The 14,296-nt window shown below is 49.1% G+C and overlaps 1 protein-coding gene across 2 annotated transcripts in view; it reads left to right on the top strand.

Annotated features, from left to right (window-relative positions):
- Positions 1–1,129: 1,129 nt before the first annotated feature.
- The window catches only part of LOC125635158 (C-type lectin domain family 4 member F-like), a 45,164-nt gene continuing 31,997 nt past the window's right edge, over positions 1,130–14,296 (top strand). The window contains exon 1 of one of the 2 annotated variants that reach the window (XM_048846467.2): positions 1,130–1,339. The gene's annotated coding sequence lies outside the window, so the exon portion shown is untranslated. Of the gene's footprint in view, positions 1,340–12,776; positions 12,931–14,296 lie in introns of those variants that run through there. The other variant, XM_048846469.2, reaches the window with a different exon arrangement.

Raw genomic sequence — 14,296 nt, 5'->3', positions numbered from 1 at the left:
TGGGCTTGAATTGCAGCCAGGGCAGTTTAGGTTGGACATTAGGAAAAGCTTCCTAACTGTCAGGGTGGTGAAGCACTGGGTTAAATTGCACAGGGAGGTTGTGGAATCTCCCTCATTGGGGATGTTTAAGAGCAGGTCAGACACACACCTGTCAGGGATGGTCTAGAAGATAATACTTAGTCCTGCCTTGATTGCAGGCGACTGGACTAGATGACCTCTCGAGTCCAGTTCTATGATTCTATGAAAGTTTCTATAACACAGGCCAGAGAAACACTCCGTGCCTCAGCTACCCACTGCCAAACAAAGGTAATAACGCTTCCTTGTCTGCCAGGCCCCTCTAGACTGGTGCAGGGATCAGCTCTCCCTCTGTGCCTGCCCAGCACCCAGCACTGGGGGCCCGGATCTCAGCTCTTGCGATTACTGTCCAATCCTGGCTTGGCACAATGATCATTCAGCCGATACAGATGCAAGTGAGAAACACAGCGTAAAAGCAGGATGCCCCGGCTGCTTCCCATGCTCTCCAGAGAGAACTTGCACTGTTCTGAGCTCTCTGGGGATGTGGACAAGTGCAGCTGAGATGAATCCCTCAGGGCTGGAACGTTATCTACTGTGACAGGAAATGTACATAGGTCCCCAGAGGCATCCCTACTAGGGGTCAAAGGAGTGGGACTCTCATGAGAACAGCGGGAAGAGGAGTGGTTAGAGATGCCCTGTGTTTGGTTGGGGCTTTGGGAGGAGAAGGGGTGTTTACCAGCAGTGAGGTACGCCCTGTATTTTTAGATATACCCCTAGGACCTGTTCTTTGACGGGTACCGAGCACCCCTGGACTTCCGTTGGATTTGCCCTACAATTCTGGAAGCCAGAACATCACAAACTAGGGTGACCATATTGCTCTATGCTGAATACGGGACATCTGGTAAAATTACTCGTATTCAAGCGAGTTCAACGGCAATCAATCAGAACTATGCAGTACAAACGTTCAAGTTAACATCAAATTAACTCAGCCCTGGTTAAAAAGAAATCCTGCGTATGTAACCCATGTGCCTAATAGGGAGATATCTCTTTAAGAGACCCATTGCGGGGTGGTGGGAGTGAGTTGTGTCTGGGTCATTGTTGCTAGACAGATTAAGCAATCCACATCCAGAAGCTTCTGGAATTGGGGGTGTTAGTTTTGGGTCTGCTCCAATAGAGTCCCTGTGGCTGGGGTCAGACTCCAGGAGGGCGAGCAGACAGGGCAGCTGCTTTGCAGGGGACCATGTGCCCTGGGTGAGCTGAGAGAAGCTGAGCCCAGGGGCAGGAAGCAGGCTGGTGTCCTGAACTCTGAAGCATTTTGCAGCAGGTTAGTGATATTATATACCCTCTAACAGGGAAGCCTGGGCAATGCTAATTATAGCATGGGAAATTGGGAGGGGAAAATAACTTCTATTTTAATTGTATGTTTGAATGTGGTTTTGATTTTAGCCAAACTGTTCTAGTTACATTGTCTGAACTAGCCTGAGCCACCAGCTGTTCTTTAACGGTAGTAATGGGGAAAGAGTCATTTCTAGTTTGCTATTCTCAGGTTTGTATTTTCTTGTAACAGGGGTTTCTTGAAATCTGTACACGTAACTGGGTGGTTGGTTAATCAGTTCGCTGACTGGCTAGGTGACTGGGAACTTTCAGTTTCCTCTCCCTGTGTTTCTGTGGGGACTGCACTGTTCAGGTTTTAATTTGTTTTCTTTATTTTTGTTTATGTATAACTGTGAAGATAATGTCTGTGGATTATAAAATAGCCATGTTACGTTGTTAAAATTCTTTGTTTCTTTATCATAAGATGTTATGAAGTTATTTAATTAAATTAATTTCTTTCGTTCTTTGTGGGGAATGTGGGGAGGTTGACCTGTGCTGAAAATCCTTAGAGCTTGAACTCTGGTCTCCAGCTACTTTCTATAGGAGCTGGGTTGTTTTTTACGGCATCGGAGATGGAAAATGAAGTGAACTCTAGCCCACCCAAAGGTTACAAATTGATGCCCGAACAGACAGGGACTTGAGGATTGCTCAGAGCTCACCTCTGAATTCTTTTGAGGAATATTGCAGCAGCTAGTTATAAAAGAATCTGGTGTTATTGAATATTATTGAATTTGTGCACTGTGTTAATATTATTAAGATCATGGAAACTTGCACACAGTTAGGGTTAGATCCCTATGGGACCATTTTGGTCAGTGATGTGTCCCCTGTTGATAGTACAGCAGAAATTAAGAGGGCTGTTAGAATCTTTGGTCATGTGACTAATATGAGGTGGGTGAAGGGAGAACAAAAACATGATTCTCTGTGAATTTGAAGGAATCAGGGATATTCTGTGCATTCTGACAGAGGGTTCAAGACTGAGACACAGGCTGTGGTTACACCCATCAGTGACAGACAGACTAGGTGGTTAACAGATGCTACACCAATTATAGACCGAGGTCCAGTAGAAGCCTTTACTCCTGCTGTGAGTCTCCCTCCTGACATGCAACATCTTTTGTTAGAGAGAGTGCTGAAATCTGCCAATGAAACTGTGACTGATGTGAAATTTAAATTGAAATGTTTTTTGGGTCATTCACCCAGACCCAATGGAGAAGTAGATTATCCTGCTTGGCGAGCACAAGCCAAAAAGATGATGGAAGACAGTAAGATTTCTGACAAAGTCAAAAGAAAGAAGATGATCGAAAGTTTATTACCCCCAGCATTGAAGGTGGCCTTAGGAGCTGGTAGCAAGGCATCTGCTGTAGAATGCTTTGATATTTTAGAGAAGGCATATGGAAGTGTCATATTGAGCTTAAGGCTCAATTTTCTGAGACCCACCAACACACTAGAGAACCACCTTCTGTGTAGCTGACTACACTACACACATTAGCCCAAGAAATTTTGGAGGCTGGTGGGGTAAAAGATACTGAATTGGACTCTTGTATACAAGATCAATTTTTCCGTGGTTGTTGGCATGAATCCTTATTAAATACACTCTTATTAAAAGGGATTAATTGTAGTGGTAGAAAAAAGAGCATCTCTTACACCACACTCCTTTTTGAGGTGAGATCCATTGAAAGGGAGCACTCTGATAAACAGAAGAGAAAACTTCAACAAGAACTAGAAGAAAAAGGAAGGCCATTGAGTAGGAGTAGTTTGCAGTTGATAAAGGCATATGAAAATCCTTCCATGAAGAAGTCACTGCACTAGACTGGAAGGAGAAATATCTGCAGGGTGAGCAGCAGTTGCTAGGACTGCAGTTGACCCAGCCAAGTTCTGAAACGTCCATTTCAGACACACAATTTACTCCTCAAAGACCCAAAGAATTTAATAAACAAGCAATACCAAGATTTAACAGAAGAAATACTTTATGTTTTAAATGTGGGCAAATAGGACATTTTCAGAATGAATGTCAGAATTCTCCTAACCCCAATGTAATACATGAGCAGCTGACTGGTACACATTCAAATCAGAGCAAGTTTGAGCCAGGAAGAAAAGAAACTAACAACTCTCAGAGCAAGGCTGCTAGTCAATGGGTTCAGGAGACAGATGTTACCCAAATGGGTGTCAGTGAGGCCATCCAGCAGTTAGTGGGACCTGCTTGTCATGGCTATGTATACCTAGGTGGAGTAAGGAGTACCTGCCTAATAGATACTGGTTCTCAAGTTATTTGCATATGTGAAACGGTCTATAATGAGCATTTATCGTATCGAAAGTTACAGTCAATTGGCAGTATACTTCAGATAGAAGGGGCAGGAGGGCAAATGGTTCCATACCTGGGATATATAACCTTGAAGATACGATTCCCAAAGTTTGTGTCTGGGACTAACAAACAACATGAGGTACCAGTCTGCGTTTGTCCAGACTAACGTGTGAATCAACAAGTGTCAACGCTCATAGGCACCAATGGTCTGAATTCGTAAGTGGGATTTCATTACCAAATGAGTGGGCTGAAACTTATAATCAATTTTTACTCAGTCAGAGGTTACAGCAAGAAGCTGACGGTGGGCTAGCGGTTCTTCCTCAATTTGTTAAAATCACTGGCTCCAGTGTGAGAATAGGAGTACATGTCAAAACCTTAACAAGGAAGGATGTCATATTGAAACCTCACTGACATTGGGAAGGGGCAAGCAGTTGAGTGGATAAAACCAGTGCCAACCCAGGTTTCAGCAGCTGCGACTGAAGAGAGAGATGGTGTCATACTGCCACTCAGCTCTGAAGGATCAGCTCTCAGTGCTGCTGAGAAGAAAAGGATTGCTGAGACTTAAGGAAGGAAGCTTATAAGGCTTTTGCTGTTCATGATCTAGACTTTGGAAGAGTTTCAGGAGTGACACATCACATTGAATTCACAAATAATCTCCTTTTAAAGAACTAGAAGGGTTTCACCCTCAGATTTTGAAGATCGACGTCAGCATCTATGTGAGTTGGTGGCCCTTGGAGTGATTCAGGAAACATGTAACCCATATGCATCACCTGTGGTGTTGGTGTGTAAGAAGACTGGAGCTCTTAGGACGGTGGTGGATTATAGAAAACTGAACAGCATAACCAGAAAGGTTGCCTATCCATTACCCAGGACAGAAGAAACCTTTGCCTTATTGGCAGGACCTAAATGGTTTTCTATATTGGATCTAAAGAGTGGATACTATCAAGCTCCAGTAGAGCCGACTGACTGTCTGAAGACAGCCTTCACTACACCGTTTGGTAATTGGCAATTCAAAATGATGCCTCAAGGTCTGACTAATGCTCCAGCTACTTTCCAACGAATGATGGAACGTGTTATGTCTGGTATGAATCTCACAGAAGTTGTAGCATTCTTGGATGACTTAATCATATTTTCAACCACGTTGGAAGAACATGAGGAATGTCTCCTACAAGTTTTGAGAAGACTTCAGGAATATGGTTTAAAACTTGCACCATCAAAGTGTAAATTATTTCAAACTTCAGTGAAATATCTCAGTCATATCATTTCTCAAGATGGGATCTGTCCAGATAAAGAGAAAACTGATGCTATCATCACTTGGCCAGTTCCAACTACTCTCAGAGAACTTCGTAAATTCTTAGGATTTGCTGGTTATTACCGACGATTTGTAGCGAGGTATTCTATTATTGCAAAACCTTTGAATTCTCTTCTTGCTGGTGGCCCTAAAGGAAGTAGATGGAATAGAAAACAGCCACTTGAGAGTAGATTGGATGCAGCTTGCCAAGAGGCCTTTGAAACCTTGAAACAAAAGCTGACTACTGTACTCCTCCTTGGGTTTGCTAATTGGAGGCTACCATATATTCTTCATACTGATGCCAGTACTACTGGGTTAGGTGCAGCTTTGTATCAAATACAGGACTAATGGGAAGCCACGAGTTATCGCTGATGCCAGTAGAGGATTGAGCAATAGTGAACGCAATTATCCAGTTCACAAGTTAGAATTTCTAGCCTTGAAGTGGGCGTTTTGTGATAAGTTCCATGATTTCCTGTATGGAGCCCAATTTAAAGTAATGACTGATAACGACCCTCTTACTTACATCCTGAAGACTGCAAAGTTGGATGCGGCTGGCCATAGATGGGTGGCAGCCCCGTAGGGTGACCCGAGGTCCTGATTTTATAGGGACAGTCCTGATATTTGAGGCTTTTTCTTATATAGGTGCCTATTACCCACCCACACACACACACACACACACTGTTCCGATTTTTCATACTTGCTATCTGGGCACCCTACAGCCTTGTCACTATATAACTTTGATATCATTTATAAATCTGGAAATGCCAGTCTTGATGCCGATGCTCTTTCTCGGTGACCGCATGGTATTCCAGGGACAGCTGTTTGCTTTTCTGACTGCCGCTGCACACCGCATGGACGTCTTCAGAGAACTCTCCACCATGACTCCAAGATCTTTCTCCTGATTTCTTGTAGCTAAATTAGCCCCCATCATATTGCATGTATAGTTGGGGTTATTTTTTCCAATGTGCATTACTTTACATTTATCCACATGCAATTTCATTTGCCATGTTGTTGCCCAATCACTTAGTTTTGTGAGATCTTTTTGAAGTTCTTCACAGTCTGCTTTGGTCTTAACTATCCTGAGCAGTTTAGTATCATCTGCAAACTTTGCCACCTCACTGTTTACCCCTTTCTCCAGATCATTTGTGAATAAGTTGAATAGGATTGGTCCTAGGACTGACCCTTGGGGAACACCCCTCTCCATTCGGCAAATTTACCATTTATTCCTACCCTTTGTTCCCTGTCTTTTAACCAGTTCTCAAACCATGAAAGGATCTTCCCTTTTTTCCCATGACAACTTAATTTACGTAAGAGCCTTTGGTGAGGGACCTTGTCAAAGGCTTTCTGGAAATCTAAGGACACTACATCCCTGGGATCCCCCTTGTCCACATGTTTGTTGACCCCCTCAAAGAAGTCGAATAGATCAGTAAGACATGATCTCACTTTACAGAAACCATGTTGACTTTTGAGCGGAACATAAATTGTTGCGCTAGGCCAACGGGGACTGCGGGAAGCGGCATGGGCCGAAGGATGTGCTGGCCACCACTTCTCACAGCCTCCACTGGCTTGGAGCGGTGAACCGTGGCCAGTGGGAGCTGTGACCGGCTGAACCTGCAGATGCGGCAGGTAAACAAACCAGCCCGGCCTGCCACGGGGCTTACCCTGGCGGGCCGTGTACCAAAGGTTGCTGATCCCTGATATAGCCTGTGTGATTCACTTCCTAGAGGCAGGTTATAGACCAAAGCCGGAGGAGGAAAAGAAGGAGGAATATGAGACTCGGTTATATTTATGGGAGTGGTCCAAACTTTTCATTTCAAATGGGGTCTTGTACCGGAAAGCACAACGGCAATGAGAGAATAATCCCTATACACATCGGGATAGAGCACTAGAAGGCATCCATGATGAAATGGGTTGTCTTGGGACTGAGAGAACTTTGGAATTAGCTAGAGACCGATTTTATTGGCCTAGAATGACCAAAGCAGTAGAAATAAAATGCCAAGACTGTGAGCGCTGTATTAGAAGAAAAGCTAGAGTGGAAAAAGCTGCCAATCTTATGAACATTATATTATATGCTCCTCTGGAACTGGTTTGCATAGACTTTTTAACCTTAGAGCCAGATGCTTCCGGCACTAAGAATATTTTTGTGGTGACTGATCATTTCACTAAATACGCTCAGGCTTATCCAACGAAGGATCAGATGGCCAGAACGTGTGCTCTGGGAGAATTTTATCACGGGAGAGGTGACACACACATATTCCCGTACACCTCTCTCACACGACCCTCACTGCCCGGCGCTCTCCACCCTCCATGCCTGGCTGGGCCCCCGGGACAGACCCACCTCTCCTGGTACCTGCTGCCACATCTTCCCGAGGCAACTCATGGTGGGGGACACGCAGGGTCACATGTCCCCCCTCCCCAGATTTCTGCCAGGGTTCACACCAGAATGGGTCCAGCAGCAGCCATTCTGCACTGTGTGGGAGGGAAGGGGCAGGAGCTGCTTTCAGCTGCAGGGGAGGTGGGGGGAAAGGGATGACCTGGCCTGTGTCTTTGCAGAGCTCGTGGCACCTTAGAGACTAACCAATTTATTTGAGCATGAGCTTTTGTGAGCTACAGCTCACTTCATCGATGAAGTGAGCTGTAGCTCACAAAAGCTCATGCTCAAATAAATTGGTTAGTCTCTAAGGTGCCAGGAGTCCTCCTTTTCTTTTTGCGAATACAGACTAACACGGCTGTTACTCTGAAACTTTGCAGAGCTCATCTCTTCCCCCGCCCACCCCCTGGGGCTGGAAGCAGCTTGTCCCTTCCTGCCCGCACAGTGCCGAAAGGCAGCTAACACCTCCAGGCTGCTGCTGGCCACCGACAGAACCCACCTGCCTCCTGCCCCCCGGCTACAACACGGGCAGGAAGGGGTTGGGCCCCAAGGATGCATTGTGCACCACGGTCCAGGGAACCTGACTGCAGGGGCTTCAGCGAACCCGGCCAGAGCGGTGGCTCAGCAGGGGATGGAGCAGCCCCGCACTGGTCGGTGGGGAGGTGAAGAGGGTGCTAAGCCCCTGCCCGGGGGGCTGCTGTGGAGCCTGCAGGGTTGGGGCACAAGCAGGCTAGAAATCCTCCCCTCCCCCGCCACTCCAGAGCTTAGCTGAGGGGCCGAGAGGCTTCCCCGGGCCAGCGCTGGGTGGGGCTTCGGCACAGGGAGGGCTCGGCTCCTCCTGGCCAGTGTCCCGGGCCAGAGGGTCTTGGGCCTTCCCGGGGCACCCGCCCAGCCAGAGGCGGTGGGGGAAGGACGGAGCCTGCCAGCCAGGCTTTTGGTGAGCTGGGCGCGCCGGCTAGGGGCTGGCTCTCCGCACACTAAACGGGGGGATACGGAGCAGCAGCGGGGCTGGGGAGGGGGCGAAGGGCAAAGCAGGGAGAGGACAGCCAGAGGGGGAGCACGTAAAGGGCTGAAGGGTGGCAGCAGAGGTGACAAGTAACCGGCCGGCACCTCCCTGCACTCACCAGCCACCGCAGCACGCAGCCAGTGCCGGTCGGAAACGAGACCAAGAGCCAGCACACAGCCCTGATGGACCGGCAGGGAGAGCGGCCGGCCCTGCACACTGCAGCTTTGCCCTGCCACCAGCCTGGCACGCCACCCCCATTGTTGGCCACTGGACCCCACCACTCACCGCTGGTAGGCGGGCAGCTGGCGAGCAGGGATCCAGCCAGTAGCAGGACCTGCCAGTACTGATGTGGGGGAGACAGAAAATATGGGACAATTTGCCCATTTTTAAGAAAAAGTCAGGACACCTGCAGGGGAGCCTAATTGCGGGACTGTCCCTTTGAAAACAGGACGTCTGGTCACCTTGTCACAAGCCAAGGGCCGGGAGCTGGGAACTGCTGATTTCTAATCCTGCCTCTGTATGCCTGGGGCCAGTCGGTTCACTCACCAGGGAACTATTCCTGTGCTTAAAGTTATGCACATGCTTAAGGGCTTGGGGCCTCAGCGTGCTTCCTGCTCCCACAGAAGTTAATGAGAGTTTTGTCCCAGACTCCAACGGCTGCAGGAACAGGCTTTTAAAAAGGGCCGCATCAGCTGCAAAAGCGCAATTATCTGTGAGCACTGTGAGCTGCCAATTTCTCTACAAACTACAACCCATAAATCCCAGAGGCCGGGGCTCCCACAGAAAGGGAATTGCAATCAGCTGGCCGGGCTGTGTCTCAGGCTGAACCTTGATGTGTCTTAGACTGTATCTCTGAAGCGCGTCCTGACCGTGCAGTGCATTCTGCCAAGCGGTAGCTGGTTCTCGCAAGGTTTCATTGCATTTCTACCAGCCACTCAGTCCAGAGGCCATCGTCTGAGAACTGCACCCCAGGGGAACACTCACCATCAGACACAACTCCTCAAGCCAGGACGGTGCAATCGGCCAGCCAGTCTGACCTACCACTGACAGTAGAAGTGTGGCTGAATCTCATGAGCCATGACAGAGCTGGTTACATTTTTAACAAAGACTGGCTCAGTAGATTAACACTCAGTTTGGTTCCAAGTGGCTCATGGGGAGCTGTTGTTAGTCATTTTGGACAGCTGCTGGGCATCCATGAAAATGTTCACAGATCCCCAAAGTCTCCTGGATTTTATCAAGGCTGAAATTCCATTCGGCAAGTCAAGGGGCCAGGGAGGAGAAATGACACCATGTGACTCAAGTGACCAATCATGCCCCACAGATCGTTCCGAGCTGAACCAAACAGGTCATGAAGGATGCAGTGGATGAAATCTGTTTGTGTAAATAATTCAGTGAATCTTCACCTCTAGATTCATAGAAATCGGGGTCCATTTGCTGCCTAGAAAAGAGAGAACTCAGTGGTGAATATTCCTAATGAGTCATTCAGCCAGCGCTAATCAATAGCATCAAATGCCACCTGGAAAAACCATACACTTAGCAGCAAAGCAATATGAAACTTCTGTGCTGAGCCCTGAATCCAAGATGAAATTCACCAGATCTCAGGTTCCATTAGAAACTCGGGGGGAACCGGGCTAGGACTGAAACAAACCCTGCCATGATTAAAGGAGGAGCTGATCCAGGTGGAAACCATGGTGGGATTCTGTGCCTTTGCTTGATTTTGGCCCCAAACCAGGTGAAATGGGGCGGTTTTAGCCATCTGGCTGCAAGATTTTCAGTTCACTCAAAACAAAACAAAATGGGGGTTAGATCCCATATGAGATGAAACCAGAAGAAGAGGCTCATGCAGCTCTGCCTTTATGTGAGGTTGTCAAAGCACTTTGAAGATATAAATGATTTAATCCTGCAGGGGAGTAGGGAAGTTTCACTAGCCCCATTTTACATATGAAGGACACTGGGGCACAGAGAATTCAAGGCCAATATTTTCAAAAGCATCTGTCTGGGGTGCTGTGCCCCCCTGCAGCTCCCATTGCACCCAGAGTGAGTGAACACTAGGTAAGGAGCTGGAGCACAAAAGGAGCTGGAAAGAGAACCCAGGAGCTCTGGCTGCCCAGGTCTGTGTGGTATAACCATTAGACTGATTGCCTTCCTTTCAGAAATCCACAGGAACTAGGGGAGGGAAGGGAACCTGAAATTGCTGTGGCCAATCAATAATGCTGTACTCGTGCAAGTCCAGTTTCTCTGCTGCCATATGATGGATTTTAAAAGCAGACTGAAATGTGGATTTAAACCACGAGGAAGGTAAAGGGCAGCTGATTGATTATTCAGTCTTTTCAAGAACCTTTGACAGAAAAACACAAATGAGAAGCTGGCTGAAAATGAGATGCCAGCAGCTGCCAAGGTCTGGCTCTTCCATAATGGAATGATTAAAACATGCCGGAGCGATTCCAGAGACGGAGTCACAATGCAACCTATCCAGGAGGATTATCACAGCAAGCGCTGGTTAGCATCCCTCTACCTGCCAAGCAGGGACTGGATTGCAGCCCCAAACCCTGAGGCAATTTCAAAATATCTGATAGTGGCACGAAATAATGTGCATGCAGGACCAAAATATGGCTCGCCTGATGTGGGAGGGAGACCGTGAAGGAAGCCATTTCGGCTCCCCATGCACCTGTTTTTGATATGTGTGCATGTAACTACCTGGTGCGGGCGTAGGACACATCCCCACTCCCCTCCCCCACCTCATCCACAGAGGATATGGGCAGGGTAGTCAATAGGCGGACTGTGAGCCAAATCGGGACCACCAGATGTTTTTGAACCTCAAAATCTTTTTATTTACTCATTATTATTGTTATTGTATAAGTAGGGGCATAGCGAGCAGATCGAGGGACGTGATCGTTCCCCTCTATTGGACATTGGTGAGGCCTCATCTGGAGTACTGTGTCCAGTTTTGGGCCCCACACTTCAAGAAGGATGTGGATAAATTGGAGAGAGTCCAGCGAAGGGCAACAAAAATGATTAGGGGTCTGGAACACATGAGTTATGAGGAGAGGCTGAGGGAGCTGGGATTGTTTAGCCTGCAGAAGAGAAGAATGAGGGGGGATTTGATAGCTGCTTTCAACTCCCTGAAAGGGGGTTCCAAAGAGGATGGCTCTAGACTGTTCTCAGTGGCAGCAGATGACAGAACGAGGAGTAATGGTCTCAAGTTGCAGTGGGGGAGGTTTAGATTGGATATTAGGAAAAACTTTTTCACTAAGAGGGTGGTGAAACACTGGAATGCGTTACCTAGGGAGGTGGTAGAATCTCCTTCCTTAGAGGTTTTTACGGTCAGGCTTGACAAAGCCCTGGCTGGGATGATTTAACTGGGATTTGGTCCTGCTTCGAGCAGGGGGTTGGACTAGATGACCTTCTGGGGTCCCTTCCAACCCTTATATTCTATGATTCTATGATTATTTTAAAAATAATTTTCTCTGGAGTCTGAACCATGACTATACCATGAGCAAGAAATTTGGACCTTGACAAAAAAATTGACTATCCCTGGGATATGGGTCTGTTACAGCTCTCAGCTTGAGAGCCTGGCTGGTTACCACAAGCTTCAGCCATTCATGATCTCAACCGTGGAGGTCCCTGGGTCGATCTCTGTGGTTGGCCGGGATGGGAACTGTCATAGGTGGGCATCTGGGTTTCACAAAGGTGCTGAGCATCTGTAGCTCCCATGGAATGCAGCTGGGACTGTGAGTGCTCAGCCCCACTGTGAGTCGGGGATTAACCCTGGGCTGGAAGTCTCTCAAAAGCATTAAATGCCTTTATTAGGGAAAAGTCAGTGGGAAGTGGCAGCTCTGACATCCTGTGCTATTTATTCCTGAGTCTATTCCTGCCCTGTCCAAGGGCTGTGGAAGGGAACCAAGGGGTCTGGACTGAGTGGGGTTCTTGGGTGGAGTTTGGGGACAGTTTAGCAAACAGGGTGCCCCCACCACACTGGTCACTGTACTGCAAGGGTCATAGAACATAAGAACGGCCAGACTGGGTCAGAGCAAAGGTCCATCTAGCCCAGTGTCCTGTCTTCCGACAGTGGCTGATGCCTGATGCTCCAGAGGGAATGAACAGAACAGGTGATCATCAAGCGATCCATCCCCTGTCACCCATTCCCAGCTTCTGGCAAACAGAGGCTAGGGACACCATCCCTGCCCATCCTGGCTAATAGCCATTGATGGACCTTTCCTCCATGAATCTATCTAGCTCCCTTTTGAATCCCGTTATAGTCTTGGCCTTCACAACATCCTCTGGCAAGGAGTTCCACAGGTTGACTGTGCGTTGTGTGAAAAAATACTTCCTTTTGTTTGTTTTAAACCTGCTGCCTAGTTCTTGTGTTATGAGAAGGAGTAAATAACTTCCTTATTTATTTTCTCCACACTAGTCATGATTTTATAGACTTCAGTCGTCTGCCCCCTTAGTCGTCTCTTTTCCAAGCTGAGAAGTCCCAGTCTTATTAATCCTCTGGCAAAGAGTTCCACAGGTTGACTGTCGATCGGGTCAAGCTGGGTAAGCCGGACTTGTCTTAGACAGACAGGAAAGAGGTAAGAAGAATAATGCAAGGGTGGAAACAAGCACTGGGGAGAAGGCAGCAGGAACGGTAGGGTTCTCATCTCAGGAACGAGCTAGTTCAGAACAGAGCCATGGAAACGGAGCTGGTGGGGGTGGGGGGAGACCTGTGGAGCTGCCTGGGGGCTGCTTGCCCGCCCCCCCCCCCCGCCGCCCAGGGCAGGTGGAGGGTCTGGTGCGGCTCCCCATAGCTGCCTGCCCTGCTCTTAGCGTGGCTGGGCTATGGCTCCAAGCCCCCCCACCCCCGCTAGAGCCAATTCTGGGAGAGCCGCGCTGGCAGCTGTGTGGCCATCAGTGTCCCTGCCCGCCCCCAGCCTCCCCATTCAGTATCCCTGTCCCCTGGCCCCTTCGCCCAGGACAGGTGGAGGAACCCAGGCTCCCCACAGCAGCCAGCACGGCTCTCCCTGACCCGGCTCGGGCCGGGAGGGCGGCTCGGAGCTGCAGCCCAGCCACGGTAAGAGCCAGGGAGGCCGCTGTAGGCAGCTGCAGCAGACCCTCCACTTGCCCTGGACATGGGGCCCAAGCAGCCCCCTGCCCAGTGCCCCTGACCCCCCCCCCCAGCCCCTCTACCCAGGGCAGGTGGAGGATCCCTGCCGCGGTTTCTCGCAGCTCCCCGCCTGGCTCTTACCGTCAGAGCCCAGCGCGGAGTGCAGGGAGTGGGTGGGTGCCGGTGGGGAGACATCTGCTGACTGCAGCACATGCAGCCGTTGCTGGGACAATTTTAGAGGGTCTGGGATTCCACAGGTCCCACAGGACCTGCTGGCATAATAGCAGGAGTGGGATAAAAAATCAAGAAACGGTGCGGGAGCAGGTGGGATTGGGAGTGGGTATTGTGGGGCGGGACGGGAGCGGGCTCTGCTCTGCAGCCTCAATGCCGCCCTCCACCATGGCTCAGGTGACACACCTGCAGCCCCCGTAAGGGCTCCATTGGCTCTCAGAGACAGAATGCAGCTCTTTCCTGTCATCAGAGGGTACGTAATGCTCGGGACCGGCCAGAGAGCAGGCGGGGGACTGCCTGGCTGCACAAGCAGCTCTGATGTTATTAAGCTTGTCCATAAAATGATGACAAATAAAAATGGCATCCAGTACGGCAGGACCTCCGAGATAACCATGGATCGGTCTGGGTTAAGAAGTCCATCCAGAGCATTACATAGAGTCGCAGACAGGGCCATCCTTCGGGTTTATGGAGCCCTGCGCAGTATTATCAAACTGGTGCCCCTGTGCCTGACAGCAGCCCGGCTCGCGGCCTGGGGGGAGGACGAGGCAGCAAGGGGTACCGAGCCTCAGACCGGCGCACAGTCTCAGTTCCCCGCAGAGCGCACGGTGCTGGAGCATTCGGCT

The sequence above is a fragment of the Caretta caretta genome, chromosome 4 (assembly GCF_965140235.1).
Source record: "Caretta caretta isolate rCarCar2 chromosome 4, rCarCar1.hap1, whole genome shotgun sequence".
NCBI lineage: Eukaryota > Metazoa > Chordata > Testudines > Cheloniidae > Caretta > Caretta caretta.
The sequence above is the reverse complement of the archived record's forward strand: the minus strand, read 5'-3'. Positions and strand labels throughout refer to the sequence as shown.